Genomic DNA, 20,572 nt, shown 5'->3' on the forward strand with positions numbered 1-20,572 from the left:
TGTAAAATGAAGATAAAATACTATCTGACTTGCTGAGGAGCTTGCAGCCCAATTAAGAAGTGCACGCTAATTAAACCAAGCTCCTCCATTCCTGTTGATATCCCATACCCATCGGTGGGGCGCTGGAAAGCTCTGGGACACAGGAGTGTGAGGTTGTGACAGAGACAAAACAATACGCTCTTAGACTGCTGAACAGAAAGTGGATCCATGTGTTAATCTGGGAAAAGGAGTGTGAAAATAACTGCAAATCCTTCACGACTTTGTTGTAATTTCTCCCAGATAGGATGCAGGCAGGAAAAATGCCTGCTCTAAGCTCCAGCCTCCTTGGCTCCCGGATCGTTACTGACCTAAACCTGAGGCTGATGCAAGAGGAAACCCTGTCCCATTGCTGGGCTTCACACGTGGCTGCTGGAAATTTGGGGGGAAAGGGTTAATGACTTGACTGCATTGCGTGGGGGCGGCTGGGGTCCCAATGGCTCGAGGGTCAGCCAGGTCTGCTCCCTGGTGCATCTCGGCCAGTTCCCGGCCAGTTCCTGGCTGGCTCAGCCTGGCTGCTGGGGGAGCCGGCAGGATGCCCCAGCGGGTACGGTTGAGCGGTGCCTCCGACAGCAGCACCACGCTCCTGTCGAGCTGGCGACCACGGGGTGCAGAAAGCTGGGCCCCTCCCAACTGCCCAGCTGCCTTTCTGCTAATGCTCCTGTAATTAAACAGCAGCCTGAAGTGGCTGAAACCAGGGCAGTGGGAGAGCTGAGGTTTTCATTCAATAGGTTCCCGTCTCCAGCTCACAAACGAGAAGAAAAACCCTTTTCATGTCGTCAGATCAATACGCAGGTGGTGTTCCCCCCTCCCTTCTCCTTCACCTTCTCCAGCTCTCCTTTCCCTTCCTGGGCCAGGGATGCTTTTCAAAGCCAGAGGGGGGCTGGGATCTCTACCTGGTGGCTTTTGCACCTCATGCCCCGTCCTGACTGCTGTTCGTGCCACACACGTGCTGAACGGCTGAGAGGTGCCAGGAATGGCGATCACTGGGACCATGATCTCAGCAGGTATCTGAGAGAACAAGTCTTGGCTTCAAACTGGGGCATGGTCCCTCCTTCAGAGAGGGTTTTCAATCAGTAATGTCTCTGAAGAGTCATTGTCTCTTTGCTGAGACTATTGGCAAAGCTACACACCGTGAACATGGGCAGGATTTGGCCAGCAACTTTTGTACTGCTTGCTTAGGTACAGGCAAGGGTTAACGAGAAGCGACATTTTATTTTGCTGTGCATCTTTGGTTCTCTGGAAGGAGATGCTCTTCCTGGTGCTTCAGCTGTTGTAAATGCATTCTTCTTCCCAAGGTGTCTTCTGAAAATTAGCTCCAGCATGTCGTCAGTGGTGGAGAGATGATTATGGAGAAGCAGCTGTCCGTCCCCTCCTGCCAGCTCCCCGCGAGGCAGCAGGAGGGGTGGCGGCTCCTCTGGGTGCTTGCTGCTGGCAGCAGATTTCATAGTGCCTGATCCAAGCTCTGGTGTAGTGTAGGCAGCTTCAAGCTCCGGCCTTTTCCAGCTCATCTCAATGCACCGGGGCAAGAAACCATCATGCAGTGCCCGGCTCAGTGCAATCTCCAGCCGTGGTGGGTTTTTTCACAATAAGAAAGTTCTACAAATCTTCCCCCAAACGTCAGCCTGCTGAGGCAGCCTGGAAGGGGTCGGCTTCAGCTCCTGTATTGTTTCTCCCTGCAGGAGAGAAATTACTGTCCTATTTCTTCATGCAAAAATGAGGTATTGGAAATAGGCTGAAGGGGAAAGGAGCTGGATGGGTGCCCCAGAGACCTCACCATCTTGGAGGATGGCAGCCTCGTCTTAGGCTACTGTCTCTCTGTCCCTTCCCCGGTCCCTCTGTCATTAATACAGAGCTGAGTTTATTGAGTTTGTTATCCGTGCTCCTGCACCAGGCTTCAAACACTGCCTAGAAGTGTCTGAGCTCGCTGCTGGATCACAAACCATCTTGGGATGCTCCATCCAAGAGGGAGGTGAACTCCACACCTGCTAGCAGGGGAGGGCTGTCGCAGCCAGATGCAAGCTCTTCCCGAGCATTTCCCCCCCTTCTCCTTGCCCTAGCCTCAGGCCAAGCAGGGAAAATCCTTCAGCAGGACCCCAGCTGGGGCTGCTGGCTGCTGGCTTTCCATGGCAACGGTCCATCAGGGGGTCGGAGTCAGCAGCGAAAAATTCTGCCCCCTCCTTCCCTCGCCTGGGCTGCCAGTCGCTATTTTGATTGCATTCCTGGGGAGTTGGGCTGCAGATGTGGTCGCCTTATCTTGGGAAGGTCTGAGTCAGTTTTTCCCTGCGTGATGGAGCAGGCAGCTGAGGGACGGAGGGAGGAATAAATAGCTCCTGAGGTATGCCGGGGATGTCCGTCCCTGGGGACAAGGTGATGGGCCAGGAGCCTTCCACCACCCACAATCCTGGACTTGTGGTGCCCACGTGGCACGGCACATACGTAGGAGACAAGGGAGACGTCTCCACTGAGCAACCTTCATACATCCTTGACATCTTGGCCAAGGGAAAAGGGGGTTGGCTCAGGAGCACCTGTGCTGTGGGCTAGATCCTGCTCCCAGGAAGACTTGAGGAATACATCCACGGCGAGGAACCACACTCACCCCACCAGTACATATCTGGGACATGTGCGCTTGCCACTCCTCGACACACCAGCTGACGTGTCAGTTCAAGAACTGATTCCCTCCAGCTTTACATGGGTGTAACTGAGAACAGGATCCAGCCCCAGGGACCAGAAACATTTATTCCCTGACTGTCCCCCATGCACTGCCATGAGCAGATCTGCATCCAGGTGCTACTAGCAGAGCTCAGGGTGCAGCACCCTTGATGGTGCAGCTACCTGGCTCCGGCATGAAGGTTGGAGGTGGGACAGTCGCTCTGGGTCTGCTGGTTGCTTTACTGAAAGCGGAGCTGCTTTCCTCCCTTCCTCATGATGATGATGTCCTCTGATTGCTTTTCTGCCCAAGAAGCTCACTCCTAGGTGCTTCACATGGAGATGCGATGTTTCCGTGCCCAGCAAAGCTGTTGGGGAACGGTGAAAGCCTGGTGTCGGGTCCAGGTTTCACGCTGTAAGCTGAGCTCCTTCTGTAAACCAGGACTCAGCCTGGTTGGAGCAGAGGGAAGGTCTTGTGTAAGGTGCTGTTATCAATCCAAAGCATTAACCCCCGCAGAGGTCACGCACTGAATAATCACCAGTCCAATTTAAGAAAAAAACCCAAACACATCAAGTGTTAAACACATTGCAAGTTTTCCTGCTGTCAGTGGGATCCTCAGCTCAGCTTTTCCAGCGTTTCCCCAAAGTCTGGCAGGGAGCAATTCTGCTTTGTTGTCCTTTTTACTCTGCTTTCTCCAAATGAGAGTGGGGTTTGTCACGCAGATCCCTGGCTCCAGGAGATCAAAGGCTTTTGGGGATGGGTGGCGGGCAGGGAAGACCCTTTAGTGATGGAGGGTGCAAAAGACAGGGCCTGGAGGAAGACAGGACACCTGGGGCTGGCTGGTGGTGGTAGTGGCCACCGCATCCTCTGTGCACCCCTGCTGCAGCGGGACCTCGGGCAGCATCATCGGGTTCAGCCCGTGTGGGGCTGGCTGGGCACCACGGGATGTGCCAGTGCCATCGGGGCTGGGGTCTGCGCTGGCTTCCAGTCTCTCATCTTGGAGCTGCAGCCGGGAGCCAGGGCTCGGGAGAGGGTTTCTATAGCAACAGCTGCCACTCACTCCCCGTCTTGGATGTAAATTAGTTAGGATTTTATTAGTGTGCAGAATTTCAAGAGGCCGGAGCTAGCAAAGAGGTCTGATGAATTTGGGACAGGAGTGTACGAGAGGAGTTTGCCCCAGCACCATCAGGCAGTGCCGGTTTAGGAGCATCTTTAGAACTTTGGACCAAGGCAGGTTTTGGGGTTTTCTGAATTGCCTGAATGCCTGGCTTTTCACCCGGGTGACAGCATGCACCTCTGAAACAGCTCTGGGTTTTCCACGTCTCGGGCAGGTGGCTGGAGATGGGGCACAGAGGCAGAGCGAGCTGCACCAACCCCAGGAGAAGCAGATGGGGTGGGCTGACTTGCCCCAAAGGCTGGGAAAGGGAGTGCTGTGGGGTGACTGCCTGGTGCTGGCTGGTGGATGTGACCTTGATGGAGACAACACTGAGGCGTGAAAGCCCAAAGCCCCTCTCTTTCTTGGAAACTCCATTGGGAAGACCAACAAGGACATGTTGATGGTGATGAGTCTGATAATATTTATTAGAAACTCATCTAGCTGCACTTTACATTTGCTAGAGCAGCACTCTGTGGCTGTAGGCAGCTGGACCAATACATAAGATGCTTTTTGTCTCACAGATCTCACAATCCAAATTGAAGCATCAGGTAAGGAAGGAGTACAACCTCATGGGGTCCAACACAGAGTCACTTGGAGCATCAACCTGCCAGATCTGGAGAGCTTCTTCCAGACCCTGGGCTAGGCAGCTCTGAATCTCCAGGTAGAACTTTCCATACTTCTTTACCTCCCTTTTGCAAAGTGGTTCCTTAAGAGTGCTAACAGTGTGAGACCATCCTGAGTGACCACAGCTGGTGCAGCACTGCCTCTAGAGGGTTTTCAATTAAAAGCTCGATGATGAAGCTATATGATGCTTCAGCAGAGTGTTGGTAGCTACCAGTGATCTTCTGAGTTGAAGAGGTGAGCAACTGGGGCTTTTTGAGAGCCATGGGTAGGACTGCAGCAGGGGTTCTTGCTTGGTCAAGGGGTCTGCTGGGTGTTTGATTGCCCTGAGTTATGGGGCTCCTTGTTAGTGGGATCATGGCTGGTTGTTAGATGGGATCAGCTCCTGCTTAGGCTTCCCTGTGGACACCCAGATTTTTTGAAAGAGCTGGAGCTGACTCTGGAAAAGTGGTCCTGGTTGTGAGTGCTCCTCTGTTAGGAACTGTCCTCTTTGCATCCTCAAATGTAAGCAAATAAGGAGTGTGATTGTAATGCCAGTTGCTGCCCCCAGACCAAAAGTCTGGTGTAAAACTTGTGTGAAAAAAATCTTGATTTCTATGTGTTTTCCAGTTTCTGTGTGGCTAGGAGCCATATTTTCAGAACTCATATTTTCAACTCTTTGCCTCTAACCATGAGGGCTGTGAATTTTCCTTTTTAATGAAAGAAGAGGTTTGTTTTTTTCTTTTTTTTTTTTTTTTTCCCTCCTCCTTCCATAACTTCATGGCTCTGGGATCAGGGGCTTTGTGGAAGTCAAAAGGTTTTGCAACACCTTGTGATGGTGCTGTGATATTTGCTAACACTGGGTTATAGTTGGATGATGATGTGTAAAGTTTATATATCTAGTGTAGATATAATATGAGTGTGCTTGTGTGCAGCAACAAAGAGGACTGGAAGAGTCCTTAAAATATGAGAAGTGTGGGGCTGGGCTGGCTGGTTGGCAAGTGTCTACTTGATTTGGAAGGGGAGGGCAGAAAAAAGCCAGAGTTTTGATGTTTTGGGAGTTTGTCATGCTGTAAAACAAATTACAGAGGAGTGACTGATGCTCAACTTGAATGGGTTGTGCTGGGATCAGAGAAGGCGTTTTCCTGCCCGATCCTGTGCAAGTGAGGCTGATTGCAGATCAAGCCAGCTGCAGTCAGTGCTTGGGGGGCACCTTCTTGGCCTAATCCATAAATACTGATGTTGTAATTACTATAAAAACCTGCTCTTCTCTTCCGGCATGGTGTTCATCCTCTGGGCTTAGGTAGCACTTTTTTTGTTGATTTGCCCTCTCCTTCACCCTCCCCCTCCTTTTAATTCCTCAACACACTGTGGAAATATCAATTAATTAATCTGAGTAATAGTTATTATTCAGGAACCGATCTGCTATCATGGCTTGCACTGGTGTGATGAAAATAACCAGTTCAGGTGCTGAGAAATTTGGGTTATCAGTGGAGCTGGGGCTGTTGTTCCTTCTGTGGCCACGTGCCCAGCTCAGGGCATGGTCAGTGCTGTTGGGTTCAGCAGTAGTCTCCTCCCTGCCCAAAGGCTGTGTTGGCACAACCACTGCCTGCTGGAAAGTGCAGCCTTTAAGGCAGGGGTTTGCTTTCAAGATAAATTGGCCTTTTGTAGGGGACCCTGTCCTAAGCATGATGGAAATGCCAAATGTGCTGATAATGCAACTTGAAACAGATCCACAGGGACTTTGCATTGGTGTCTTGAATGTTATTGTGAGTAGAAATGGAATTGGATGGTGCATGGGGTAATTGGGCTGTGAACTCTGCCAGTGGGTCAGTGCCGATGTGGGAGGTGTGATGCAGGGCTGATACGGGGGTGCTGACTGGGCAGGGTGAGCCTCTCCCCTGATTTTTATGAACAGGCAAAGATTTGATCCCTATGAGGTATAGGAAGGCAGCGCAAGCTGTGTTAGCCAGGAGGCCAGGGCTCTGGAGACTCTGTTTTTGGTGCCCCCAGGTTGAGTTTGGGCTCTAAATCTTGGGATGGAGTGACCCCAAGATGGTTGTGTCTGTCCCACTTGTGGGACCGAGCAGGAGCATGCACAGCACATGAGAGATGCAGTCTGGCCGTGAGCTGAGGGAGACCTTCTGAGTCTTCACCATCCTGATAGTTTCCAAAATTAGACTTAGACCTTCCTGGGCTGTAGAGCTGGGGGTTTTGGGCAGGCAGTTGCTCTGCTTGGTGCCTGATGGGGACAACACAAACCCACTGGGAAGTGGGATGACTGCTCGATGCCTGGTGTTAATCAGTGTTTTGGAGGATGGTCATCCCCAGGAGCAGTGGGCTTTGAGTTTGCAGGAGGGGATGTAACAGCTTAGGGACACCCAGGTGCCCTCTCTGGGTTTGGGAGAAGGAAGCCCTGAGTGAGCCCCGGTTCAGAGAACTGACTTTTGCTGAGAGCAGCTAATCATGTGCTAACCCTTGAGCACGTCCTTCAGCTCCATTGAAGAAAACAGACTTTAAGTGCATGCTTGAATTTAAGTGCATGGCTAAGTATGTTCCCATTCCCAGGCCTCAGATAGGGTAACAATTGCTATAGAGAAGATGGCCAGATAAATCAGGAGATAACATGGCAATGCGGCCACGAGCTCATTCCCATCTCGCATGAGGCTGACTTCGGGGATTAGCACTGGGCTGCTTGCTTTGCAGCCCCAGGGATGGGGCTCTGGATCTGTCCTGCCTCTTCACCATCTTGTGAAGCCTCGCTGTATCCTCCTCCTCCTCATTGCAGGCTCCATCCTCCCCTTTCTCTGCGTGTTGGCCCCTCTCCCCAAGGCTGATCCATCTCTCCACTGCCACCCCGCTCTGCCTGCAGAGCAGAAAGCGCGTGGCCCAGATATTTTATTTCACATCAGCACAAACCCAACCCAGCCCTTTCCATGAGATGGCTCAGCCGGGCATGGTGTGGGCAGAGCCAGCCCTGCAGCCAGGCAGTGGGGGAGACCGCCAGGGTGCCCCTACTCCTTTCTGGGGTTGCAATTCCCCCTCTGTGGCCATGCATCTGGCTGCTTTGGGCTGGCCGAGAAGCTGGAGCCTGTGATCAGCTCAAAAGGCAGCAACAGCAGCCTCTGCTTTTCCACACGTTGGTATTTTTAGCTCTGCTGTGCATTAGCGTGCAGGAGCTCAAACTGCGAAGCCTGGCTGAGGTTTTATCTGTTGTGACAGCCCTTAGGGCTGTAGTCAGACACCCTCTCGCTTGCTCGCTCCCTCTCTCCTTTTTTCTTTTCCTTTTCCTTTTTTTTTTTCTTTTTTTTTAAAGTTTGCAGCTCGGATCTGCTCTCTCCCAGTGGATGCATGGTGCAGCTGTCAAGACAAGGGACCAAGGGTGGGAAACAGGGTCCAAAATGTGGTCTGAGCCCTTTTATGAGGGAGCTTTCTTCAGATCCTTTCTGTATTTTTCCATTCCTCCTTTCTGCTGCTGTCAGGGTTGGAGTGGTTGGAGCTGATGTTGCAGGATTAGGTGCTGGCTCGCCCCTGCTGCCCTGCCCCGAAGGGTCTCCAAAAAGCTGTGCTGGGTGACAGCTATGCAACTACTGGGGACAGCAAAATGGAGAGCAAAGGCCAGCCCAGTCCAGTGTGCATCTGCCAGAGCTTGGCAGATCTAGTGCTCTCACTGCTGCTGCTTTTTCCAAACTCCTTGCATCCACACTAGTGGTTTAGAGGACAAATGTTGCCTCTCTTTGGGCGCCAGGTGCCCCAGAGCATCAGGGAAACATCAAAGTCCCTTGCAAGCCTTGCTGGGTTTCAACCCAGAAGATTTTACTGTGCTTAAATGGCATGTCTGACCTCCCTTGAGAGAACAGGACCCTTGAATCCACCCTCCACCCTGGATCTGTACAAACACCCAAGCCTTGGTTTGGTTCCTAAGGAGGGTTTTCTTTATTGTTTCTCTTCCTGAGCACCCCTTGAGCCATTCTGGAGGAGAGGGACTTTTCCCCCAGCTCCCAGAGAGCTGCATGAATGTGAAGCATCTTCTTCCCACCCCAGTACCTCTGAAAAATTGGCTGGAAACGGGGTGACAGAAAGGCAGCCTTGGTGATGCCCTTCAGAAGGGTGAGGAACGAAGGTGCTGACCAGACTTTGGCTTTCTAGCCTGCTCAGCATCCTGCCTGCCACACCAGGCTCTGCTCAGGTAACTCTGGGTCCGAGCAGAAGTTGCCTGAAAATCTGGTGCCCCTGGAATTTGTCCAAGGTCATGGGGGAAGTCGGGGACAGAGGCAGGAATGGGATCTGGCTTCCTGTCCCACGTCTCCAGCCTTCCTCTTTGACCCTTAGCACATGCCTGCTTCACATCATTCCAGCTGGAGCTTCCTGGAATCCTGCACCCAGGTCTTGGGATGTCCATGCCAACCCTGATGTCTCCTGAATGGGAGCAAGGACCCCAGGCAGGGGGGGCTGTGGCCTCCTGCTTTTCCTTCATGGGAAGGGCTTCTTTTGGGTGCTCAACCAGAGGGTGTTAAGGAAAATCTATATTTTAGGTAGAAAATAATGATTTGGCATTTTTGAGGCATTTACTGCCTGAGGAGACCACAGCAGCACTGCAGCAGTCCCAAGGTGGACCAGGGCTGTGTGTCCACAGAAGGAGATTGGTGTATGGATGCTGAGGGAGCTGGAGGGAAGCAGAGAGGGGAGAGATGTTTGTGGTGGGTCATGGGCTCCTTTATATGTCTGTCCACACCATGTTTCTTCCTGGAGTCGCATCATTTGCAAGCGCAGCAGGCTTGGCGTGCAGCAGCTCCCACATCTTTGCCTGAGCTGGTGCTGGTGGAGGCTAAAAGGCTGCAGCTATGGGTCAGAGGATGCTGTGGGCACAGGGAGCTGCCAGGAGCCAGCCTTGTCATCCACTTATTTGGGTATAAACCCAACGGGGGAGTCCAGATGTCTCCCTGGGTCACCCTGCTTTGTTTGCATTGATGAGGTGTGGAGGGACATCCCAAAGTTTGTCTGGCAAGCCTGCATCTTGGGCAGCTTTTCTAATTAACTGTCCCTTCACTGTGCTTGCTCTGTTCTCCCTGCCCCAATTCCTCCTTTTCTTTGCTGGCAGCAGCCAATGCTGCGAACCACAGAGACTAACTAACGGCACAGTGCTCCCGGCTCAAGCTGCAGCAGGGATGTCTGGAAATATCTGGCGTCTTTGCCCTTTTGCAGAGAGCACCCAGGGATGAGGATTTTGCAGCTCAGCTTGTGGGGCTTCACTCTGGTGGTGTTTTCTTCATGCAGGTTGTTTGTGTGATGTGCGAGTCCTTGATAGCAGCCACAGCGTGGCAGGTACCTTTGCACAGAGCTTTGGCATCCCCCAAACAGCCCCTGAGCAACATCATGGGGTTAGGCTGCCATCCTCCTCCTCCTCTCCCCCAATCTCCTGGGGAAGCCCCACTTGTGGCTCCAGGGGATGGATGCAGATACTCTGCATCAGCAAAGAAACTGTACAGTCCAAAAACCCAGGCTTGGAGCTGCTTAATCCTCTCTGTGTTCTTCCTTTTGCCGAGGGAAGCTGCTAATGGCAGCTGGAGATTGTTCCTAGTGTGCATAGGGGCTACCCACACCCTCTGCCACTGCAGCATGGGGTCAGAAGCCATCCTTCTTCCAGGGGCTTTGACACCTGAGTAGCTAGTTGAGGTCTAGGAGAAATTAAACATTGCTTATTTTATTTCCAGATGTTAATCTGGGAGATTAAGGACTTGGGGGGGGGGGGGGGGGAGGATAGAGGAAGTTGGTACTTTAGGGGCTTTTAAACTTCAAAAACACCCTGTGGCATCCATGTTAATTCATCTCCCTGTGTTAATAGAAGTCCTTATGGACTTCCAAACACCCTAAAAAATTAGGCTCTAAGATGCTGTCTGATGTCCCTGTGGAAGACAACAGTGAAGCAAGGGATGCCACAAGGGATGCCCACTGCCACATGGCTCTTCCCTCCTCGAGCCAGCCAAGCTGTTCCCGTGCCATCAGACCAGTCTCTTGGGCATGCTGGCTATCCTGGCCCTGTGTCGTGGCAGGGGGCTGGACATAGGCAAGTCTGTGTGGGGACAAACCCCAGTGACTCTGGGTATACTTGGTGCTATAAAGCAGACTCTCTCCCCTGCTGCCTTATAATCTTGAGCTTCCCAGGCTGCAAGCGGTTCCTCTGCTTGCACCCAAACCCACCCACTCTTCGCTCGTCCCACTCCTTTGCCTCCTTGCTCTGCAGTTGTCTTGGGCTCTCAGCACGGCCGATGCTTCGGCACTGCCAGGAGTTTGGTCTCCAACTGCTTTCTGGCCCCCTTGTGCATGTGGGCACCAGGAGGGGGGCTGAGAAAGCAGGGAAGAGATGCACAGCAGGAGAAAGTCTTCAGGGATGGAGGAAGGATGAGGGAAGCAAGGAGGGGGGAGAAAAAGTAAGAACAGGGAGGAGGAAGGATGCTGCCTTGTCTGTTCTCGGATTTATATCGGTTGAGTTGCACTGGGTTAGCTAAAAGTGGTGCAGAGCTGCCTTCCCCTCCCCTTTCCTCCAGGCAGGCACTCCTACTTGGGGTTGAATGCCTTAATTCACTTCAGCTTCAACCTGCTCCTAATTGACTTAAACCACATGGAAAGAAACTCGGCTTCCCCAGCAAGTGGCTGCAAAATTGCACCTTCAGTTAAGTCAGCATGATTCTGCGTATAAAGAAACCTGGAGCCTGGCACAGACATGTGCAGGGATAACTGTGTCCCGGGGGTTGTGCCGAGCTGTCCAGAGCCCCACTGGGATGCTCCTCTCTGGCTGGGTTTTGGTCTGACCCTGAGCGAGTTGGGATTTGGGAGTGATGCAGGGGCTTTGAGTCAGTGGGATTTGGCTGTTGGAGGTATTGCTGTTTCTTCTCATTCCTCTCTCCTCCGTCCCTCTTCTCCTGCTGCAGATGTCTGCTATAAAAAAGGAGAAAAAAAAAAAAACCAAACCCCTCCCCAAATGTCGTGGTAATGCTTACTGGAGGGCTGTTTCTGCTGCACATCTGATATGTATGACAGGGTCAGATTAACCCAGCCTCTGATTTCCAACCACAGCTATTCTGAAGGCACCAAAACCAATGCAAAACACCCCAAAGGGACAACTTTATCCTGGCCAGTTGCTGGGCAGGCAGGATGAGCTCATGGTGCTCTGCGGATGTGCCAGCCTGGTGCTCGGCAGGGCCAAATGCTAGGCAAGAAAGAGGAGATCATACTTTGGAGATGAATCTGGTCTCCTCATAGTTGGGCTTTCAAGGGGCCAGAGACTTTCCTTTGTATTTAAGGTTGGGGCTTTCAAAGGGCAAAAGGAGAGCAGTGATGTTAAGTGGAAGAAAGTATCTAACGCCAGGGGATGCTCTCAAAACCCCTCTTCCTTGTGGAGGGCTCTTTTGTCACACCTGGACACACTGCCTGAACTGAGGGCAGGAAAGGTGCTTTTTTTTTTCTTTTTTTTCTTCCCCCTTCCATTCCCTCCTCTTCCAGCTCCTCTGCATCCTCTGTCACCATTTTGGCCTTGCTACATTTCTCTCCCTCTGTTTAATTCTAAAACCAGTGAGTTACCCATGGTTCTGGCTCAGCTAGTTTTTTGGTGAGACATTTAGCCATCTTAAGCCCTAGAAAATTGGGTTGGAAGGGACCGCTGGAGGCTGACATACCCTGATGGCAGGACGAGTTACACCCAGACAGTGTTTAACTTCTCCCCAGCAGTGAAACTCCGTCACCCTGCGCAGGGCTTCTCCCCGGGTTTCTCAGGGTGAGGTCTGCGTCCCAGGACAGCATCATTCCTGTGGCACGGCTACCGAAAAACTTGATGCCTGCTCTTTGCAATGGGAGGTGTTTGAAGGCATCGGGGCTGAAGATGCTGGAGGGGAGAACGTTTCCCAGGGCAGGATAGGGAAAGCGAGATGCACGCGGGGACCCCCTCGGTACAGGGCTCTGCTCCCAAAGCCAGTGCTGTGCCCCACCAGGCAGGGTACCATCACCACTCCATGGGGCTGGGGGGGGGGGCCTGTCAGTGATCCCCCTGGTTGTGCTGCACAAGGGGGACCTTATGAGCCCCCCTTGTAAATCTCTGGTCGGCACTGGCTGGGAGCCTCCCTGGGATGGGGCCCGAGTGGGAAATCGGGGTGAGAAGGGGTGGAAAAAATACCCCCAAAATCCCCATGGAGCGGGAAGCAGAGTCGGGAGTGAAGCTGCTCAGCTGATGGGGTTGCCATGGTGACGAGGCAGTGAGGAAGAGGAAAAGGCAGAAAATAGCCCGATGCAGGGCTGAGGCCTGCGGGAGCCCCGGCCTGGCAACCCCCTGCATCCCTGGCCCTATTTCTGTCCTCCTTTCTTTCTCTTTTTGCTTTCTTCCCCTCATACTATTTGATTTTTCTCAAGCCAGAATCAACCTTCTCTGAGGAACCATCAAGGTGGCAGGGGCAACCGGGGGGTTATTTCTCTGCGGTACTGGGGGGGGCTGAAGGGAACGCGTGAAGGATGCTCCCCTGTAGGGCTGGATGCGGCCAGATCTGTTCCTTTTGGGGCTGAAGGTTTGGAGGCAGCTACATCACCCACAGAGGACTGAAATGGGTCCAGGGTTAGGGTCATGTTGATGGTGGAGGACCTGGCATAGTATCTGGAGATCCCAGGGGGCTGGCACAGGTTTGGTGGAAAAAGTCTTCTACCCATGCAAGCCAGGTTTTGTTTTCCAGACCACGCGTGGGTCAGGTTGGGTCATCTGTTGTCTCCTGAAAGGTGTTGCCCACTTTTAAGGAAGGAAAGAGGGTTTGTTTCACATGCCAGATTGTTTTCCTCTTTGGGAAAGTGATGCTTTGTAACCACAGCCAGTCATTTCCCCTCCATGAGTCAAGCTGGGGCCTCTTGCAGGGTGTATATTGGGACGAACCGTTGAGCTCAAGCTCGCTGCAAAGGAACAGAAACCCAGGCTGGCTACAAGAAGAGAGAGTGTGTCCTTGTGCCAGGTCCTGGGGGGTTTGACCTATGAAACGGTACCACCCACCCATGCTCTTTGCTTTATCAATGACAAATACTTACTTTAAAGGTCCAGGTCACAGAGTCTGGTGGCCATGAGAAGATCTTGGCTTTCAGTAAAAAAGTAAAGGTAGTCTTTCCAACTCTTGGGGCCACACCAAAAAGTAATGAAGGAAAATGTGACCTCTGAAAGCATCAAAAAGCAGAACATATGCCATAACCACCCCCAGCTGAGCGCTCTTTAGACACAAACTCTTTTAGACCCTCCTCATAATTTTGTTTAGGGCTTGGCAATGACAGGTGAGTGCCAGAAGCGGGTGGTGCTGCAGATGGGGAGCTCATCCTGCTTCCTCCTCCTCCTCCTCCTCCATCCACCTCTCCCCTTTCTCACCTCTGCAGCAGATGCCAGCACTGCACCTGGACATGAGCACCTGTGCACGGAGCTGCAAGCGCAGATGCACTCCATGCACACCAGCGTGTTTGTGTTGGTATCCGCAAGCGCCTGCACAGCGTCTAGGCGTGCTTTTCCCCTTCTCCTTCCCCTCACTGGGGTTTTGCTCCAGCAGAAACCTTTGTGGAGCTCCCACCTTTTTCCTGCATGGGAAGAAGCTATTGCAGCATCTCTCAATTTTCCCTGCCTTTGTGCCTATATGACATCAGGCTGTGGTCTCTAATAACTTGTGCTGACGCTTGGTATCCAGATGGCCCAGCTAATAGGGCTCGGAGCAGTAAATCTGCATTACTGTGGCCAGTCTCGCTGTTCCTTGCCATGGCCCTGACCCTCACCTCACCCAGGCACTCCCTGGGAGGCCAGAGGGGAACAGGCATCCCTGCCGACGCCGGTGATGCTCCTGGCACAAAGGAAAGCGTTGGGTCCTCCTGCCCTTGTCAGCTGTTGTTTTGGAGGATGGCTCCTCTCACAAGTGGCTAGGGCTGTTCCTCCCTTTCCTGTAATTCCCAAGGGCTTTTTTCAGACAACCCAGCTCTTGTTCCCTAAGGAGGTGCATGGATAGTTCTGTCTGGTGATCTCACACCTCTATGTGAACTGGCCCACATAAACTGTCCCTTCGCTCCCTTCTCCCTAAGCTAAGGGCAGTGGGGGGGAAGCACACACAGGGAGGTTTCCAGGTGTTGGGGTTTTTAATGGGAAAACATCACACCAAGGAAGCAGAAAGCTGCCTGGGATTGGAAAATGGCCTTGGAGCTGTGGCAAATGCTGCAGGATCAGCCTTTTATATCAACTTCCCCACCACAGCCTGGAAGTATTTTGAACACGAGTGTTTCTCTGTGCAGTCTAAATATTAAGCAGAGCTTGGCTAAGAGTTCACTTAAACCAGGGATGGACAAATATCTGAAGGTCATAAACACCCAGCTGAGTAATTATTTAGAGTGGTCTAAGGGATATAACTATGGGTAATGGGATGAAAGGAGGAGAGGAAAATGCAGCGTAGTTTGAGAAAATTCTCCCCAGTACCCTGCTTAGTGCTGCAGAGGGAAACATATAGGCCCTTGATAAACCTGGGGGGGGTCATTTATGGATTGATACGTGAAATGATGGTGAAGTCCCCGAGGAGAAGCAGTGAATGCTCCATCTCCTGAGACTCTGCAAACTCAGCTTTGCAAATCTGGTAGACCAGGGGACACTGAGCACCAGGGCAGGAGAGGAGCTGTTTCACTGACAGATACTGTTGGCTGATGACCAAATGACTAGAAACTGCCCACAAATAAGTTTAGGCTGAAAGCTGAGGAGCTGGTTTCTGGTGAAGGGAGGGGATGAGGCTCCAGGCTAGCCCCGCTGGAGCGGGTGAAAAAGCCAGTGGGTCTGGAGATGGAGCAGCTCACAAGTCGGGCAGAGCTGGCTGCGCAACCCAGCTGCTCACAGGCAACAAATGCAGCAGCCTCCAAGCAGTACTAAATTCCTTTAGATGTGCTCTGTGAGGCCAGGTCCATCCTCATGTCTCTGCTATTATGCTACTAATAATAATCAGAGCTCAGGGAGAGCAGCAATCTTCCTTGGCAAACATCTAGATGTTCCCCAGTTCATCTGGAGAGCTGCTTCTAACTTTAGTGGATGATGCATCTTGTAACATTAGGGCTTATGTCTATTTTGTGAAAATATATGCCCCAAAATTGCTGGTATTGGTTTGAGGGATTGGCTCAGTTATCTCTGTGGTCACTTCTACCTAGGCATCAGTTGCCTGGGAGCTGGCTGCATCCTCTGCCCAGGTGAGGTGGGTGCCAGGCACCAAGACGGAATCTTCTCATCTGATCTCCCTTTCTTCAAAAGCTAACTACAAGAAAAATTAAAACATGGTGCTGTTTTTAGAAAGCACTTTGCGCAGCTGAGAGTGGTGTTTCCGGAGGATCCTGCCTCCCCCGGCATGCCCCACTCCTAACGTGGGATGTGCGATTGCTCTCCTTGGGCTTTCTCCTCTCCAGATGGACAGTTGAAAGATGTCTTGAAAGGACACGAGGAGATCAAGGGCTGCGAGTGTGAGGAGTGAGGCCGGGGGCTGACATGGTCCTTTTTGGTGTCATGTTCAGCTTATCTTCCCTCAAGTAGGTGCGAGGGGGGCTGCTCACGGCTGCCTGCACGGGAAGACAAGTGGCCTGGGACAGATGGATAGACTGCGGGAAGCAAGGAAGGAGGAGCGAGGGACTTTTGGGGGGCTGTTTTGTGAAGGTTTTGGTGTGCTCCCAGCATCTGCAGTGTTGCCTTCCTGGGGCTCTCGGTTCCCATCTCCCCACTCCCGATGCCGGCAGGAGCTGGGCTCGGAGCACGGCCGTGCTCCAGCTTCCCTGACCTCTGTCCCAGCAGGGTATTAACCACCTCCTCCCGTGCCGGTTTGTGCCACTTTACTGCTTCCTGCTCCCTGGCAATATTTTACATCTTGCCCAGTAATGCTTGGTTTCCTTAATAGTGTCTCATGTGGGATTTTATCAAAGGCTTTAGGACAATCTCAATAAATTATATCTACTGATTTCCCTTTATCCATTGTTTTGTTGATTCCATCAGAAATCCTCTCCCAGAGCGGACGTGCAGGCTTTGCCTTTGAGAAGCCACCCCAGCTTGTTCCATTTCTATCTTAGCCATTTCATGTTTCAATTAATTTTGAAATATTGAATTATTGTTCTCAATAGCCCTTGGAAGGGACAATCTGAGGAGCAACACTGGCTTGCATTGCACCTAGGATCTGAACGTAGAAATCATAGTTTCTGGTCTTGGGCACCAAGAGGGGATGATTTTGGTGGGATGTTTGCAGAAGTGGTGCTCGTGTTGAGGCAGCGTCCCCGCTTCCAGAAGCTGGGAATCTCCCAGCAGTGAAGGGATGCATCTGAAATAATCCACACTCCAAAAAAGCCCGGCTTGCTTTGGAGCACAAACACAGGAGGTTGCTCATTCCCCGTGATGTTGGCTGAGCACTAACTTACTCCAGCTTTGTCCTTGAAACCCAAAGAGTGGGAGTTTGCCGCCAGGCTGGCTGCGGCGGTACGGAGTGGGGAGGAGGCGGCGAAACCAGCCCGTCAAGGGTTAATCATTTCCATTGCAATTGTGTCATCTCTTTGGGGACCTCTCGCTCATTTTGCGAGCGAGCGCTGAAAGCTGAGGCGCAGGGGCTCGTTCTTATTCAGCTGCACGCAGCTTCAGAAGCACCGGACAGCCGCGCAGCTGGGCTCGGCCACCTCGGCCTTGCAGATGGATGGAGAAAAAGGATTTGTGTGCCTGCGTGTGCTTGCGTGTGCTTGTGCGCGTGCGTGTGTGTGTGTGTGTCTGAAACCTAATTGTCTGCTGTCTAATCCGTCAGCCGGGGGGACAGCTTGCACAAGCCCCTTCCAGGCAGGCTGATAAATGCAGCGCTGCCAGGCCCCTCTGCGATGTAGTTTGGTTTAATTGGGATTGCTACGTGCACGGACTCTGCGTGTGTGGAAGGGATGCTGCGCATGGGGAAGCGTGGGGCCAGGCTCCCAAGGGACGGGCCCCTGTGTCCAGCCAGGCTCCCGGTGGGGTCCGGGGTCCTGGGAAACAGCGTCTGGCAAAGTGACATGAGGGTAACCCAGTACTGGCCTGTGTGAGGTTAAGGGTGGCTCCATGTTGTGTTAAACTGGTGATGTTAATAGTGGTGCTGCATGGTCCTGCTCTTATGGACTTTGATCTTGGGGGTCTTCAGCATCACCCACAGCTGGGCTGTAAATACACCTGGCTGCTGCCGTTTCGGGATCACCCAGGGTGTGATGCAGAAGGTATTGACATCAGTGTGCTGGCTCAGAGACATCGTCTGCCACCTTCAGCGCAGCATAAGGAGCTGTGCAGGGCTGTCCCCTGCCCCGGCCCCCCCGATGACCGGCACTGATGCATCTCTTGAGCATCTCTCAGCCTTGAACACGTGGCAGCTCAGGGGCTCCCCAAGCCAGAGTGGCATTTTGTCTTTAATACCCCTCAATGGATTTCCCATGAATTTGTCTAGTTGATTTTTGTAAACACGTAAGCTTTAATCATCCCCAGAGAGCTGTGGCAAGGACTTCCACTGCTTAACCATGCACCATGTGAGGAACCATCTCCTCTTGTTTCTTTTGAACCTGCTGCCTCTTAATGTTATTGGATATCTCCTAATTCTTTTATTGGGAGATGCAGTGAGCAATCAATCTTGGCTCACCTTCTTGAGGCCACAAATGTGTCTTTTTAGCGGCTTCTTTTCCAGGCTGAGATCTTCCTCCTTTGGAATAATTTTTGATCATCCTACTCCAGACCTTTTTCCAGCTCTGCTGGTGACGTCAGGACTCTGCATGTGGTGACATCCTCATTCGTTATGTAATTAAAGGTGATGTCATGATTACAGCAGATGGTATTTGCATCAGCATTGGTTGCTTAGTGCGTGTTGATGTCAGGAGATCCTTGTGTCCTGCCCAGTCACAAGAACTTCTCACGAAGCTGCTGATCTTCAACCTAGGGGTTTAATAACAGTATTTTGCCTTTGAGTTCTATGGCTGAAAGAGACAGGGCCCAGTTATTATTTCTCAGGAATCACTCACTGTGCTTTGCAAGATACTCCTGAGTGACATGTCCATGTTGTTTCACCCCCCAGCTGCAGTCACCTCCAGGCTGGTACCCACCAACTCTTCCATCATAAACACGCATCAGGTTTCAGGACAGGTGATTTGAAGAAATCACATTTGCAGGTGAGGAATGACAGGATGGCAGGCTCTGGCTACTTGGGTGGCCATTAGACATCTCCCTCATGGCTGGAAAACCAACTGTGTGGTGCTGCTTTATCCCAGACCCTAGCAGGGTCCCAGCAGTGCTGCAAGGTTTGGAAGCCGAGGGGCAGGAGCAGGGTCCCCAAGCCCAGGGTTGCCCCGGTCCGGGCTGGGTCATGGTCTGGCACCTCCAGCCCATTCACCCCGTGCTCCCTGCCTGGCATGGTGGGACCCCCTGCCTGCAGCTGCCCCCCCATCTCGCACGCACTCGGGCAGGATTGTGGTGCACCGACCGACCCTGGCCCATCTCCCTGCACTCCTATTGCTCTCTGGTTCCCCATCCCTCCTCCTCCTCCCTCTCCCTTTCTCCCTTTGCCCTCTCTTTGCTTCTCTTTCTCTCTCCACACCTGCTCCTCTCCTTCCCTCCCCTTCTCTCCTTCCTCCTCCCCTCGCCTCTCTCTCTATCCTCTTATCTCATCCCCCTTGTTTTTCTCCTCTCTGCCTGTCCGGCTGATTTACATGCACGCTGCGTTGAAGCAGCTCAGCTGGATCTAATGCCTCCTGCCGCGAGGAGCAGAGCCATCTCCGGACTCAGCGCAGCTCTTCCCCGGGCAGGGGCAGGGGGGTACTCTGTGCACCCCACCACCTTGGCCCATGCTTTGGCTCCTTTCTGCATTGCCTTTTGCTCTTCATCCCCTCTCCTTCCCTTCTACAGCCTTTATCCGATGCTGCTGCCCTCGCTGCTGTCTTCTCCATCTCTCCTGCCAGGTCTCTGACCTGTGTGCCCGCGCTGCCCAAGTCTCCTCCAGCCTGCCTCCAGCGTGGGTGCGAAAGGATGGACCAAAACCCTGCTGCCAGCCCAAGAGCTGGGGGCTGGTTTGCTGTAACTGGTGCCATTCCTGTGGCCTTGATGCTAGTATTGACCTGAAAACCCAATGCTGAATATTCCCAGGTGGAGCCCGTGGGTCCCCCACACCTCTGCCTGGATCCCGGGGCCAGCGTGGGAGCCCAGGGCATCTCTCCTGCACTCTCATGGCCCTTGCCGCTTGCAGAGCGAGGATCGAAGTGCCCACGTTATTCCCTGGCTTTAATCACTCCTGTTTCCATTCTGCTGATTTGCATTTCCGCAAGAGGAAGATGCCCTGATTAATATCCCCTCAGAAGAGCTTTATTGCGATGGCTCCTGCCTCTCTAATTGGAAAGTGGTCTTAACCTTTCATGCAAGTGGCTGGGATGTTCTGTACCTGCTAGAAGAAGGGAAGGGTCTCGCTCATCCTGAATTTCAGGGGAGTGGGAGGTTTGGAGGATCCGACTCTGCCTCTGACATGGGGCAGGAACCCCTCTGCCCAAAGAGAGCACTCCTGAGCATCATACCCCTGATACCAGGGGACGGGACCATCCCCAGCACGAGTTGTCTGGACGGAAATTGAGGGCGGACTGCAGCAGGGGAACATGCTGGGATGATCCAAAACCAGTGAGCACCCAGTCAGCCCCAAGCAAGCAGCTTAGTGCTCCCCAGCTCACACCCACATGCTAAATAAGGGCCCAGCAAGGAGTGCATCCATGTGGTGTTGATCGAGCTGTTCCTGTTTACCTTCCTGCAGCCGGGAGGCAGGATCCGACCCAGCAGCCGAGATCCTACAGCTCTTGCTCCCCGGGGAGTCCCAGGCCCACCACTAACCCTCACTGGCAGCTTGAAAGCCTGCCTTGCACTTAGCTGCTTTATGATCTTCAAAGGCTCTGAATGCCCAAGGAAATCAGACCTCATGCCTTTTCTTCCCCTGCAGTCCCCAGATCTGGACTCTCATGCAATTTATTATCCCCGACACGTGCCGCTCCCTCCCCGGCTGTGCATGGGGAGGGAGCATCGCTCTGCCGCTCTTCTTTGGGTACCGGAGCTGGGCCACCCCGGCCGTGGTGCGAAGCTCGTGCTCCTT

General features: G+C 52.7%; 1 long non-coding RNA gene across 3 annotated transcripts in view; it reads left to right on the forward strand.

Moving 5' to 3' along the window:
* Nucleotides 1–4,580: 4,580 nt before the first annotated feature.
* Nucleotides 4,581–20,572, forward strand: part of LOC138682218 (uncharacterized) — a 58,353-nt gene continuing 42,361 nt past the window's right edge. For all 3 annotated transcript variants that reach the window (XR_011322375.1, XR_011322374.1, XR_011322373.1), the window contains exon 1: nucleotides 4,581–4,700. This is a non-coding gene — a long non-coding RNA (uncharacterized lncRNA). The remainder of the gene's footprint in view (nucleotides 4,701–20,572) is intronic.

Source organism: Haliaeetus albicilla, chromosome 26 (assembly GCF_947461875.1).
Source record: "Haliaeetus albicilla chromosome 26, bHalAlb1.1, whole genome shotgun sequence".
NCBI classification, from domain to species: Eukaryota; Metazoa; Chordata; class Aves; order Accipitriformes; family Accipitridae; genus Haliaeetus; species Haliaeetus albicilla.